Source organism: Procambarus clarkii, chromosome 47 (assembly GCF_040958095.1).
Source record: "Procambarus clarkii isolate CNS0578487 chromosome 47, FALCON_Pclarkii_2.0, whole genome shotgun sequence".
NCBI classification, from domain to species: domain Eukaryota; kingdom Metazoa; phylum Arthropoda; class Malacostraca; order Decapoda; family Cambaridae; genus Procambarus; species Procambarus clarkii.
In genome coordinates this window covers 7311590-7325821 of record NC_091196.1, presented here as the reverse complement: position 1 = coordinate 7325821, position 14232 = coordinate 7311590, and the positions used below count along the sequence as shown (strand labels likewise).

Genomic DNA, 14232 nt, shown 5'->3' with positions numbered 1-14232 from the left:
GAGCATATCCTTGTTTGAATGCCCTGACTTCCAGGATGTGCATGCATCTTGCTTCCACCGGTCCCTCGATAAAATCCTTGGTGAATCTGATAACTTTCATATTCAATTTATGGGTTTTTGTTCTGGTACTGTCATTCTTTGTGATATTTAGTACCTTTGAATATCCTGCACATTTGATGGTGCTACATAGTTTTCCCGGCTTAGCATCTTATTTGATAATTACTTACATCTGTTCCTCCAGGTACACTACCAATTTGACTGCGACAGTAACACAAGTCTTTTGTGAGAAGGCTAGAACAGTACAGAAAGTTTGGAAAGTTAGAGTATATTAGTATTATTTGGTTAATACAAGTGTGGGTGATAAATTTAGGTATGGTGATTGATGAAGAGGTTGTGTTGAGCCAAGCTTCTAATGGTGTGGCAGGAGGAGGAGGCAGGAAGGTGGTGTTGGTGGTGAGGAAGATAGGAAGTAGCCGGCCCCGATGGTGCAGGAGGTACCACTGTCATTCTTGAGCTGAATAGTAAGATCACTTGCCAACATCCACGCAGGGCAAATAATGGCGACGAGTTATGTAGTGTTGCGTGACGAACACCAGCCTCTCGAAGGCAGCTGGATAGCGGTACTGATCAATCGTGATAAACATTAACGATGAATCGGTTACTTTTGACGTTGCTTGTATTATGCTCTGGTATTAGTATCATCATTGATATATAGGACCTTCTGAATATTCTGCGATATGAACTGTGGTAAAACGATCCTTCCAGCTTGGTGGCTTCTTTGCTACTTGGTATTTCAGATCACTTTCTACCCATCTGCATCATGTCTATTAATCTATTCGCATTTCTGTAAACACACACACATTTGTAAACAGGCCACTGATGATTGATTTTGAATATTAAATCATTCCAGTCCCTTTGTAATAAGTATATGAATTACTGCCAGGGAGGCGTCACGTTTGCTGAGCTGAGAGTGATGAAGGGGGAGCCACGGATGTGCAAGCAGGAGATCCGCTACAGGTAAAGTCAGTGTAAAGTGCTCTATTGACACAACAACTGATGACAAAATTATTAAAAACTTTTCATTGATCTTCTTTTCCGTTACGATATATAAACACTTGTCTATCATAAATTATTGTCAGTTACGTATTGTAAAGAAAATCCCTAACATTCGGACATTAGTATACTTATGAAATACTTGTAAAGTGAAAATTATGTCTCGGTAATGATATGTACAGAATTTGTTGCATCTTAGTTATTTACCTGAATTACCTGATATCCACTTACCACTAGTGGCCTCAACGAGGACAGAAGTCAGCGCTTGTCAAAGGTTTCCCAATTTGTTAAAATCTGTTCTAGTGTGATTTTGAAATTCAAAAGACTCTTGGCATTTACGGCTTCGGCGGGAAGGTGGTTCCGTGGCTTTAATAACACTGGTTAAAAAGAATCTGTTCTCAGTTCTGCATTGTGGCTTGACGAGCTTGAAACCGATGCGTCTTGTTTTTGTCACGTTAGACCTTTTGAAGAAATTTCCCGAATACACATTCACCAAATTTTTCAGTCATGCCTGGTTTGAAGTGATAACCCTGTGGCCTTCGACCGTTCCTAATACACGAGATTACTTAGCTCGGGAATTATTATTTTTTTATTTTGCCCTGTGCTACATTTTCTCCAGATCAGCTATGTCCTTCTGAAGATGGGGTTTCCATGCTTGGATACAGTAATCCAAATGAGAACCGCACCAGAGATTTATACAATTGAATCACCACCTTCCTTTCCGTAAAGTCAAAGGTACGTATGATTATTCCAAGGGTTTGGTTAGCTTTTTTGATTGCTGCTCCTACCTGTTGTGCAACTTTCAGTGAGTGGTGGATATTGACTCCAATGTCCTTTTCTTCATCAATCTGCTGTAATGGAATGTTATTGATTTTGTTGTGGTGGCGTGGGTTGATATGCCCCCACATTGAAGATGGGGGGGCACTAAAAATCATTTGCCAGTCTTCTGACCATATGTGGCGTTCATGTAGATCTTTGTAGGGCTCCAATATCATTATTATTTTCCACTTTACTTCATATTATTGTGTCATCTACAAATTTGGCGTGGTTTGTAATATCCTCATCTATGTAACTGATGTAAATGATAATATAGGATTGGCCCCAAAATGAACCCCTGAGGAACGCCACTTACCACATTACTGTATTTAAATACGGACCCATTTAGTACAACACATTGCTCTTTGTTTCAACCACTTATTTTATCCATTTTAATATTCTACCATTGATTCCATGTGCCTGTAATTTCTTTGCCTGTCTTTCATGTGATATCTAATCAAATGCTTTCGCAAAATTCATGCATACTAAATCCACCGGAAGTTTATTGTCTGGGAAGCGGTTTCCTGTTCAAAAAACGTGAGCAGGTTTGTAAGGCAGGATCTTTTCTTAACAGAACCCATAATGTGTCGGTTCTACCAGATTCTTCACTGTAAGATAGTGAATGAGTCCCTCCATTAGTTTGCAGATGTGTGATGTCAAGCTGGAGTGCTCTTCTCCCCAGCCTCACTGCATCAATTGCGGTGACGCGCACCCTGCCTTCTCCTGCTCATGCATACTCTACAAATTTGTGGAAACCATTCTTAATTTAAAACGTCGTAATCGGATTTCTTTTCCCGAGGAAAGACGCAACGTTCGTCGTCTGTCAAAAGCGTGAACCTGGCTCCTATCCATCTTCCTCCCCAGTTGGTAAGAAAACGTCGGTCAATCCCCTTGCTTTCCATCTCCAGCTCTGTCCGAGTCTCCTCCCATCTCTGTGGCGGAGTCCAAGTGACCCCTCTATGGAGCCTCCAGAGGTCCTCGAGTCTTCTTCTGACTGTCTTTTATCAAATGATCTGAACTGGTTCAGTCCTTCACCATTACCTTGACCGTTTATCTCTGAGGCCTTCTACCACCTAGTCACTGTAGAGTCTGCCTGCCTGCCTGCCTGCCTGCCTGCCTGCCTGCCTGCCTGCCTGCCTGCCTGCCTGCCTGCCTGCCTGCCTGCCTGCTCCTTCTGTTCCCTCGACTCAATTGTCTTTTCTAAATTTACATATGTGCAATGGAAATAGTAGAGGGACACGGGGAATATTATTACGGATCAAGAAAGCAGTAAAGCCCCGAGCAAAAGATGGACAGGAAGAGAAAGAGAGGAATTACTGTGAAAGTGACCAGGATGAGCGTCAAGCATCGGCTCTTGGAGACAAAGTGGCGAAAACTGAGAGAACAGAGGTTGGAGATTATGAAAGTTAATATAACATCCACGAATATTCCATTCAAGAATGGACATAGTTAAAAACGGAAATAATAGGAAAAATAGACAAACTAATTAAAAGTTGGACACGGGACACTTGGGAGGATGACTCGGGTTTCGCTTTCGAAACTGACCCGGATTTAGCTGAACCCGAGCCTGATCCTCCCAAGTGTCCCGTGTTCAACTTTTAATTAGTTTTTTCTATTTTTCCTATTATTTCTGTTTTTGAATGGGGTATTAGTGGATTTTATGGTAACTTTCATACTCCAACCTCTGATCGTCAGTTTTCGTCAATTTGTCTCTCAGAGAGCTGATGCTTAACGCTCATTCTGGTCGCTTTCGCAGTAATTCCTTTCTCTCTTCCTGTCCAGCTTTTGGTCAGGGCTTACTGCTCTCTTGATCCGTAATGATATTCACCGTGTCCCTCTACTTTTCCATTGCACATTCAGTCCTCTGCAGCCCGTATCTTTGTGAGTAAATGGTACGCAGTCTGTTCATTTATCTTCTTTCAAATGTCCCACTTTCTCTTTTCCTGATCCTAAACACCTGTTGGATTAAAATAATCAAATCCACAAGGGCCGTGATGATTATTCTGATTACACGGGCAACAGGTAATCCATGTACCTGTTGGAATTACTTACCAGAATCTGTACTCCTTTGTGTGATTTTAATTGTCGGCATACGCTCTTTGGCGATGTTCTGACGAACACCTAGGGCCGCCTTCTCGAACAATTTGTCCCTTCTATTTCTCTCTTCTGAAAACTGCTGAGCCTACTCATGTTGGCTCGTGCACTTGCAACCCTTTCCTGTCTTGATCTTTCTCTCTGCTTGTCTTCTCTTTAGATTTTACACAGCGGACTCTTGATGACCTCCATAACAGTGGCAACCTCCCTATCCTTTGTCCTCTTTTTTTTTCAACCATCTCCTCTCCTTCCTAGGTGGCAGTTTGCCAAGGCTGCCTGGAACCTCTTCATCCTAACATGCTACTCTTTCCGACCTCTGATCTGCCACTCCCTCGAGTCCTCTCATTTTTCTGACACCATATTCGACGTTGCTCATCGCCCTGTACCTCGCTCTACCTCCCAGGGACAGGAAAGTGTGTTCCCTGGTGGAATGCAGATTGTGCTCGGGCTGTCTGTTGTAAGTGTGCAGCCTAAATGAAATTCCAACATTCTTTTATTTTGTTTCGGAAGGTGACTGTGGCATGTCAGGCCATCCATATCACTATCTGTATTGCTAAGCGTGAGAGTTGGAAATCTTATGTCTCCACCATTACGACTGACATTCCTCTCCTCTGATCTGGAAGAAAATCCGTATGATAGCTGGCAAGTGAATTTCAGATGTCTCGCCAGTCCTTCACCTCTGCGGTTCTGTTGCGGCCAATCCGGTATCGGTCGCTTCCGAACTGGGTTCACACTTTTTATCTGTTAGCTTCAGTTCTCATCTTCCTCCGTCTTTCCTTACTCGTAATCCCCTTCTAGAACCTTGTCCCTTAAATTTTAGCACAAATCTGACCCTTTGCAATTTTACGGGCAGGCTTAGATGACATTCTCGGAGATGCTTCACCATCTCCCTCTATGCAAATATCAGTATTTACTGAATATTATTAACCGAATCTGGGAGACTTTTTCAGTCCCCTAGGACTAGCTTCCACCTCATTGCTTTAACGATTTGCATATGCAGACGTTTTGAACGTATGGTCACTGTCTATCTGATGTGGTTTATAGAATACTATCACCACCTCTCCTCTTCTCAATTTGATTTTCCGTAAGTGTCGCAGCATGACTGATGTCGTGGTGAACTTGGAGGTCTATATTCGTACTGCCTTTGTTGAGAAGATCTCTGTTATTGCTGTCATTTTTGACCCGGAAAAGGTGGATGATACCACATGGAGATACCATATTCTGTATGGTATCTCTATACAGAATGATATATTTTACAAAATATGGTATCTTTCAGAGAATATGGTATCTTATATGATACAGAACCATATTCTGTATCATATTATGGAATATGATACAGAATATGGTTCTTTTGGCTACGAACGCCAAAAGAATGGAGTTCTTTTGGGCTTTGTGATAATATCCCTATCTTCCTATAATGTTTCCTCTCTAATCGTTCCGTTAAAGTAAATCTTGGTACTTGGTACTCTCCTTCGGCAATACGAAAGTGTACCCAAAGGTAGTGATTTGAGTACTACTCTTTTGTTGGTTACCCTTAATGGTCTTCATTCCTCCCTTCCCTCTAGGAATTTCTCAGCTCTTTAAGTTGACGAGTTACCTTCTGCTGTCAAGGTGATGACTAACCTTTCCTTCAACGGCGGCTTTAACTTGCGATTGATGCCGAAGTCTTTCTGGACCAACAATAATGGCTTAAAGTTCTCTACAACTAAGACTTGCACAATGACTGGGCCAACAATAATGGCTTCAAGTTCACCACTTCTAAGACTTGTGCAATGACTTTTACGCGGAAACGGGTCGTTCTTCGTCCCTCTTTGTCACTTTATGGTCATCCCCTTGAGTACAAAGAATCCGCGAAGCTTTTGGGGTTATTCCTTGACACTCGTTTGTCTTGGTCTCCCCATATCTCTTACCTCCGTGTTGAGTGCTCTAAGGCCCTTACCCTCCTTCGGGTCTTGTCCCATACTTCTTGGGGGGCAGATAGGCGCACTCTCATTGCTTTACATTCCTCTCTCGTCCTATCTAAGCTCGAATATGATTGCCATGCTTACTCGTCTGCTTCTTTTTACTCTTCGCTGTCTTGATGCTTTGCACCATACTGGGTTGCGCCTCAGTTCTGGTGCCTTTCGTTCGACTCCCGTCCTTGGCTTGTATGTTGACACTGGCTTCCCGGTTTGGTGCCTTCTTTTGATAATTACTTACATAGCCTTCCCGGTTTGGTGCCTTCTTTTGATAATTATTTACTTAATTATTTTATAAGTTAATTGGTTTTAGTTGTGCCAATTGATTTCAGTTCAAATATAAACAACAATGGAGCAACTATTAACAAGGATTATACAGAATATATCATAACATTATTATTCCTTCTCAGATATTACTGTGCTGATAGAGATGGCAACACACCAGATGCCTCTAGTGGAGACATGGGCTTCAGATGTGCTGCCGATTACCTGCCAAATTATCTAAGCAAATAACTGAAGACGTTTACAATCTATTACATATAATGAATGCAAATTATTTGGCAAAAAAAAAAAATAGTAAAATGGTCTTTGTCATTTAAAATTAAACAATTTCAAAATGAATTTGATTTTTTTTTCAATTCTGTTCGGTATTCATTGTTTATTACTGACAATTATCTTTGTTAAGGACTGAGAGCAATATTACAAATTGAGGTTACTGAAGTAGAACCGTTCTCGTGCAACGCTTCTATTAAGAACATAAGAACAAAGGTAATTGCAGAAGGCCTATTGGCAAATACGAGCCAGCTCCTTTCTATAACCACCCAATCCCACTCAAATACATGTCCAACCCACGCTTGAAACAATCGAGGGACCCCACCTCCACCGTTATGGTTCCACAAAACAACCCTGTTACCGAACCAGTATTTACCCAAGTCTTCCTAAATCTAAACTTATAAAACTTATACCCATTGTTTCGTGTTCGGTCTTGTAAGAACATAAGAATAAAGGTAACTGCAGAAGGCCTATTGGTCCATACGAGGCAGCTCCTATCAATAACCACCATATCCCACTCATATACATGTCCAACCCACGCTTGAAACAATCGAGGGACCCCATCTAAACCATGTTACGCGATAATTGGTTCAACAAATCAAAAACCCTGTTACCGAACCTGTATTTACCCAAGTCTTTCCTAAATCTAAACTTATTCAATTATACACATTGTTTCGTGTTCTGTCTAGTGTTGATACTTTTAATATACAGTCATGCGCAGACAGTCGCAGTGAGAGGGTGTGTTAGCCGGGCGCTCCTGAGTGTAGTTATATTATCATAAACAATATGGAAGTTGTGGTGAAGGAACTGATGAGTCTGGTTGGGGCTCTGAGGACAGAGCTGGACACTCTATGGGAGGAGGTACGACAGCTGAAATAACAAGAAGGAACGAAGGAGACCAGTAGTAAAAAGACCTCGTCTTGGAAAGTTGTAAAGGACAGGGGCTTTAAGAAGACTTTGATAAAGCCGACTACAGACGCCCTAAGAATGTCTAATTCATTTGCCGTATTGGAGGACGAGTGCTGTGGTGAGACTGTGGGTCACGCAAAAGGGAAAGCAACGAAGCGCAGGCCCCTCAGAGTAAAGGAAGTACCTAAGCAAACTTTAGTTGTGGGAGATTCCCAGATAAGGTATTTGGACAGAACGTTTTGTGCTAGAGATAGGGGGAACAGGTTAAGGGTTTGCTATCCCGGAGCTGGTATTGGAAATATTATAAACAACATGAATGATATTATAGCTGGAAATGGGAACAATCCCGTTATTTACATTAGCGTGGGAGGAAATGATGTTGGTCGAGTTAGGAGTGAGGAACTGATTCAGAGGTATCAAACGGCAATTGAATTAGTTAGAAGCAAGGGAGGAATCCCGATCATATGTGGCAATCTTCCAAGAAAGGGAGTGGGAAATGAATGGATGTCGAGGGCACTTTGTGTCAATTGCCGGCTGGAAAGATATTGCAAATCAAATGCAATATCTTTCGTAGACAACTGGGAACACGTCTATGGAAGAAATGAAATGTATGCTCGCGATGGGGTTTCATCTATCGAGGGCTGGGGTGGTTGTTGTTGCGAACTCGTTGGAACCAGTGGTTAGAGGTGTTTGTTTGGGTTTAAACTGTTAGTAGATAGTGGTATGGGAATCGATTTAAAGGAAGGAGGTAATAAAAGTATGTGTTTGTGGGAGAAAAGAATTGGCAAAATGATCAGGAAAAGAGAGGAGCCTCAAAATAACAATTCATTTAGGGTATATTACACTAACACTAGAAGTCTAATAAAATAAACGATTTAAATGCTCTTGTCTGCACAGAAAAAAATAGATATTATTGCACTTACAGAAACGTGGATGAATGTAGAAAATAGAGAACTATTAGCTGAATATCAAATGGATTTTAAACTATTTCACACAGATAGATATATTAGACGAGGAGGGGGAGGTAGCCATATATGTTAGGGACAATTTGAAAATGTAGTCTCAAAGAGGGAATCAAAACTGAGCCACATACAAAAACTATTTGGATAAATTAACGAAAAAGCAAATAACATTATAATAAGAGTTATATATAGGCCACCAAATTTAGACAGAATGGAAGCAAAAGCATTTATGGGATGAAATATCTAGAGCATCTAGATCTAACAGTATTTACGTCATGGGTGACTTTAATTTTAGTGGAATAACTGGGTGAACAAAACATGGAATAATGAAGCAGAAGATTTTCTAGAATTAATTGACGATTGCATCTTACGCAAACACATTAAGGAACCAACGCGGGGAAATAATATTTTAGATTTAGTGTTAACTAACAGGGAAACACAAATTAAGGACAATGGCAATAGGGAGTGAGCTAGGGAACAGTGATCATAAAGAAATCAGATTTAGCATTCAATGGAATAGATCTGTAGGAGAAAATTGATAGTGCCTGATTTTCGAAAAGCTGATTCAAAAGCCTAAGAAATTTTTTGGGTCAAATAGATTGGAAAGTCTTGGGTATGGGTTGTGGGCCGGTCTTGGAGCTAGACGTTAACCCAGCGATAGGTGACGTAAAAGGGGTTTTCGATGTGGATTCAAAATATAACCTATTTAAAAATATTCTAACCAAAGCCCAGGAATGTAGTATACCATATAAATTGAATAGATCAAATACTAATGTAGTTAGAAATACTAAAGAGACAAGGAAAGCAAAAAGAAACTATGAAGTTCGCATAGCAGAGCAAGCAAAAACAAATCCTAAAGGGTTTTTCCAATTATACCGGACAAAGATTTGGGAAAGGATAGGTCCATTAAAAACTGAGACAGATCAAATAACAGATAGTGATAAAGAGATGAGTAGTATTTTTAATAAATATTTTATATCTGTATTTACTAAAGAGGAACTTAACAATATGCCTTCAGCCAAACAAGTCTATGTGGGTGGGGACGAGGACAGGTTGACTAGTTTAGCAGTTACCAGGGAGGATGTTCTTAAACAAATAGTAAAACTCAAATCAAACAAATCCCCAGGACCGGATGAAGAGTTTGCCAGGGTGTTTAAAGAATGCAAAAAGGAGCTTTGCGACCCACTGTCTACCATATTTAATAAATCAATAGAGTCAGGCAGAGTGCCAGAGTTATGGAAAGTTGCTAATGTGATACCAGTTTTTAAAAAAGGAGATAGATCACTTGCTTCAAACTATCGACCAATTAGCCTAACGTCTGTTGTAGGAAATTTACTCGAATATATAATTGCAAATGAAATTCGTCTTCATCTTGAAAAACATAAATTAGTAATTGAGTCGCAACATGGTTTTATAAATGGTCATTCATGTTTAACAAATTTTTTATCTTTTATTCTAGCATAGCTGAGGCGGTTGATAGTGGTAAGGATTGGGATGTTGTGTACCTTGACTTTAGCAGAGCTTTTGATACAGTGGCACATGAAAGACTGATTAAAAGATAGAAGCTCATGTATTGGGGGTGCTATATTAAGCTGGATTAGAGCATTGCTATACCAAAGGAAACAGAGTTAGTATAAATGGAGTCAAGTCAGAGTGGGAAAATGTTGTTAGTGGGGTGCCTCAAGGCTCTGTCCTGGGATCTCTGTTGTTTATAATATATATAAATGATTTAGATTCAGGTTTGAGTAGCAACATTTGCGAATTTGCCGATGATACGAAAATCGGTAGGGAAATTAATACAAAAGAAGACTCACTATCTCTTCAGGTTGATCTAAATAGGGTTTTGAATTGGTCAAAGGATTGGCAAATGCAGTTTAATGCTGGTAAATGTGAAGTTCTGAGGCTAGGTAATGATGATATAGTTACAAGATACGAGCTAGATGGTGTTGAGATTGCGAAAGGGATATGGGAGTTATGATTAGTAAGAATTTAAAACAAAAAAGATCAATGCATGAATGTTCGTAATAAGGCAAATAGGACACTGGGATTTATTAATCGAAGCGATAGTAACAAGACACCTGTGTTGTTCTGCAGCTATATCTTGCTCTGGTTAGGCCCCATAATAGATTATGCAGTTCAGTTTTGGTCGCAATAATATAGAATGGATATAAATTCACTTTAACGTGTCCAGCGGAGGATAACTAAGTTAATTCCCCAAATTACAAAACTTTCTTATGAAGAAAGATTAACAAAGCTTAAAATTGCAGTCACTGGAAAGGCGAAGAGTTAGGGGTGACATGATAGAGGTTTACAAGTGGATGAATGGACACAACAAAAGAGGTATTAAAGTATCAACACAAGACAGAACACGAAAGAATGGGTATAAATTGGATAAATTTAGATTTAGGAAAGACTTGGTTAAATACTGATTCAGTAACAGGGTTGTTGATTTGTGGAACCAATTACCACGTAACGTGGTGGAGGTGGGGTCCCTCGATTGGTTCAAACGCGGGTTGGACATGTATATGAGTGGGATTGGGTGGTTATAGATAGGAGCTGCCTCGTATGGGCCAATAGGTCTTCTGCAGTTGTCTTTGTTCTTATGTTCTTATTATCGATCCAATTAACTTTCCCACAGTAGACGTTAGGCTAATTGACCGATAGTTTGACGCAAATGATCTATCTCCTTTCTTAAAAATTGGTACCACATTAGCTACCTTCCATGACTCTGGCACTCTGCCTGACTCTAATGCTTTATTAAATATGGTATACAGTGGCTCGGAAAGCTCCTCTTTCCATTCTTTAAGCACCCTGGCAAACACTTCATCCGGCACTGAGGATTTGTTTGGTTTTAGTTTTACTATTTGTTTAATTACATCCTCCCTGGTAACTTCTAAACTAGTCAACCTGTCCTCGTCCCCACCCACATAGACTTGTTCGGCTGAGGGCATATTGTCAAGTTCCTCTTTAATAAATACAGATATAAAATATTTATTAAAAATACTACTCATCTCCTCGTCATTATCCGTTATTTGACCTGTCTCAGTTTTTAATGGACATATCCTTTCCCTAGTCCTAGTTCGATATAACTGAAAAAACCCTTTAGGATTTGTCTTCACTTGCCCAGCTATGCAAACTTCATAGTTTCTTTTTGCTTTCCTTATATCTTTTTTTAACATTTCTAACCAGTTGTACGAATTCCTGTTCTAAACTGACTTTTCCATTCTTAATGCTTTTGTACCAAGCTCTCTTTTTACCTATAAGGTTTTTCAATCCTTTTTTTATCCATTTTGGGTCATTAGTATTCGATCTATTCAATTTGTATGGTATACTACGTTCCTGTGCTTTGCTTAGACTATTCCTAAATAGGTTATATTTTGAATCCACATCGAAATACCCTTTTACTTCACCTATCGTTGGGTTCATGTCCCGCTCCAAGACCGGCCCACCCCCCCCATGCCCAAGACTTTCCAATCTATTTGCTTCAAAAAATTTCTTAAGCTTTGAAATCAGCTTTTCGAAAATCTGGCATTTTAACAGAGTTTTCTCTTACAGGTCTATTCATTCTATGCTAAATCTGATTTCTTTGTGATCACTGTTCCCTAGCTCACTCCCTATTTCGATGTCATTAATTTGTGTTTCCCAGTTAGTTAACACTAAATATAAAGTATTATTTTCCCGCGTTGGTTCCTTAATATGTTGTGTAAGAAAGCAATTGTCAATTAATTCTAGAAAGTCTTTTGCTTCATTATTCCCTGTTTGTTCACCCAGTTTATTCCACTACAATTAAAGTCACCCATGACATAAATACTGTTAGATCTAGATCCTCTAGATATTTCATCCCATAAATGCTTTGCTTCCATTCTGTCTAAATTTGGTGGCCTATACATAACTCTTATTATAATATTATTAGCTTTTTTGTTTAATTCTATCCAAATAGTTTCTGTGTGTGGCTCAGTCTTGATTCCCTCTCTGAGACTACATTTCAAATTATCCTTAACATATATGGCTACTCCCCTCCTCGTCTAATATATCTGTGTGAAATAGTTACATAAGAACATAAGAACAAAGGTAACTGCAGAAGGCCTATTGGCCCATACGAGGCAGCTCCTATTCTATAACCACCCAATCCCACTCATATACTTGTCCAACCCGTGCTTGAAACAATCGAGGGACCCCACCTCCACAATGTTACGCGGCAATTGGTTCCACAAATCAACAACCCTGTTACTGAACCAGTATTTACCCAAGTCTTTCCTAAATCTAAACTTATCCAATTTATACCCATTGTTTCGTGTTCTGTCCTGTGTTGATACTTTTAATACCCTATTAATATCCCCCCGGTTATGTCCATTCATCCACTTGTAAACCTCTATCATGTCACCCCTAACTCTTCGCCTTTCCAGTGAATGCAACTTAAGCTTTGTTAATCTTTCTTCATATGAAAGATTTCTAATTTGGGGAATTAACTTAGTCATCCTACGCTGGACACGTTCAAGTGAATTTATATCCATTCTATAATATGGCGACCAAAACTGAACTGCATAATCTAAATGGGGCCTAACTAGAGCAAGATATAGCTTGAGAACCACACCAGGTGTCTTGTTACTAACGCTGCGATTAATAAATCCAAGTGTCCGATTTGCCTTATTACGAACATTTATGCATTGATCCTTTTGTTTTAAATTCTTACTAATCATAACTCCCAGATCCCTTTCGCAATCCGACTTCGCAATCACAACACCATCTAGCTCGTATCTTGTAACTCTATCATCATTACCTAACCTCAGAACTTTACATTTATCAGCATTAAACTGCATCTGCCAATCCTTTGACCATTTCAAAACCCTATCTAGATCAACTTGAAGTGATAGTGAGTCCTCCTCCGAATTAATTTCCCTACCGATTTTCGTATCATCGGCAAATTTGCAAATGTTGCTACTCAAACCTGAATCTAAATCATTTATATATATTATAAACAACAGAGGTCCAGGACAGAGCCTTGAGGCACTCCACTTACAACATTTTCCCACTCTGACTTGATTCCATTTATACTAACTCTCTGTTTCCTTTGGTATAGCCATGCCCTAATCCAGCTTAATATAGCACCCCCAATACCATGAGACTCTATCTTTTTAATGAGTCTTTCATGTGGCACTGTATCAAAAGCTTTGCTAAAGTCAAGATATACAACATCGCAATCCTTACCACTATCAACTGCCTCAACAATGCTAGAATAAAAAGATAACAAATTTGTTAAACATGAACGGCCATTTATAAAACCATGTTGCGACTCAATTATTAATTTATGTTTTTCAAGATGAAGACGAATTTTATTTGCTATTATAGATTCGAGTAACTTTCCCACAATAGACGTTAGGCTAATTGGTCGATAGTTAGACGCAAGTGATCTATCTCCTTTCTTAAAAACTGGTATCACATTAGCAACTTTCCAAAACTCTGGCACTCTGCCTGACTCTATTGATTTATTAAATATGGTTGACAGTGGGTCACAAAGCTCCTCTTTGCATTCTTTAAGCACCCTGGCAAACACTTCATCCGGCCCTGGGGATTTGTTTGGTTTGAGTTTTACTATTTGTTTAAGAACATCCTCCCTGGTAACTGCTAAACTCGTCAACCTGTCCTCGTCCCCACCCACATAGACTTGTTCGGCTGAAGGCATATTGTTAAGTTCCTCTTTAGTAAATACAGATACAAAATATTTATTAAAAATACTACTCATCTCTTCATCACTATCTGTTATTTGACCTGTCTCAGTTTTTAATGGACCTATCCTTTCCCTAGTCTTAGTACGATATAACTGAAAAAACCCTTTAGGATTTGTCTTTGTTTGCCCTGCTATGCGAACTTCATAGTTTCTTTTTGCT

At 39.6% G+C, this 14232-nt stretch overlaps 1 long non-coding RNA gene across 1 annotated transcript; it reads left to right on the top strand.

Annotated features, from left to right (window-relative positions):
* The first annotated feature begins 545 nt into the window (after positions 1–545).
* Positions 546–6542, top strand: LOC123763118 (uncharacterized). The gene is made up of 2 exons (XR_006773397.2): positions 546–1017; positions 6332–6542. It is a non-coding gene; the product is annotated as an uncharacterized lncRNA (long non-coding RNA).
* Positions 6543–14232: the final 7690 nt, after the last annotated feature.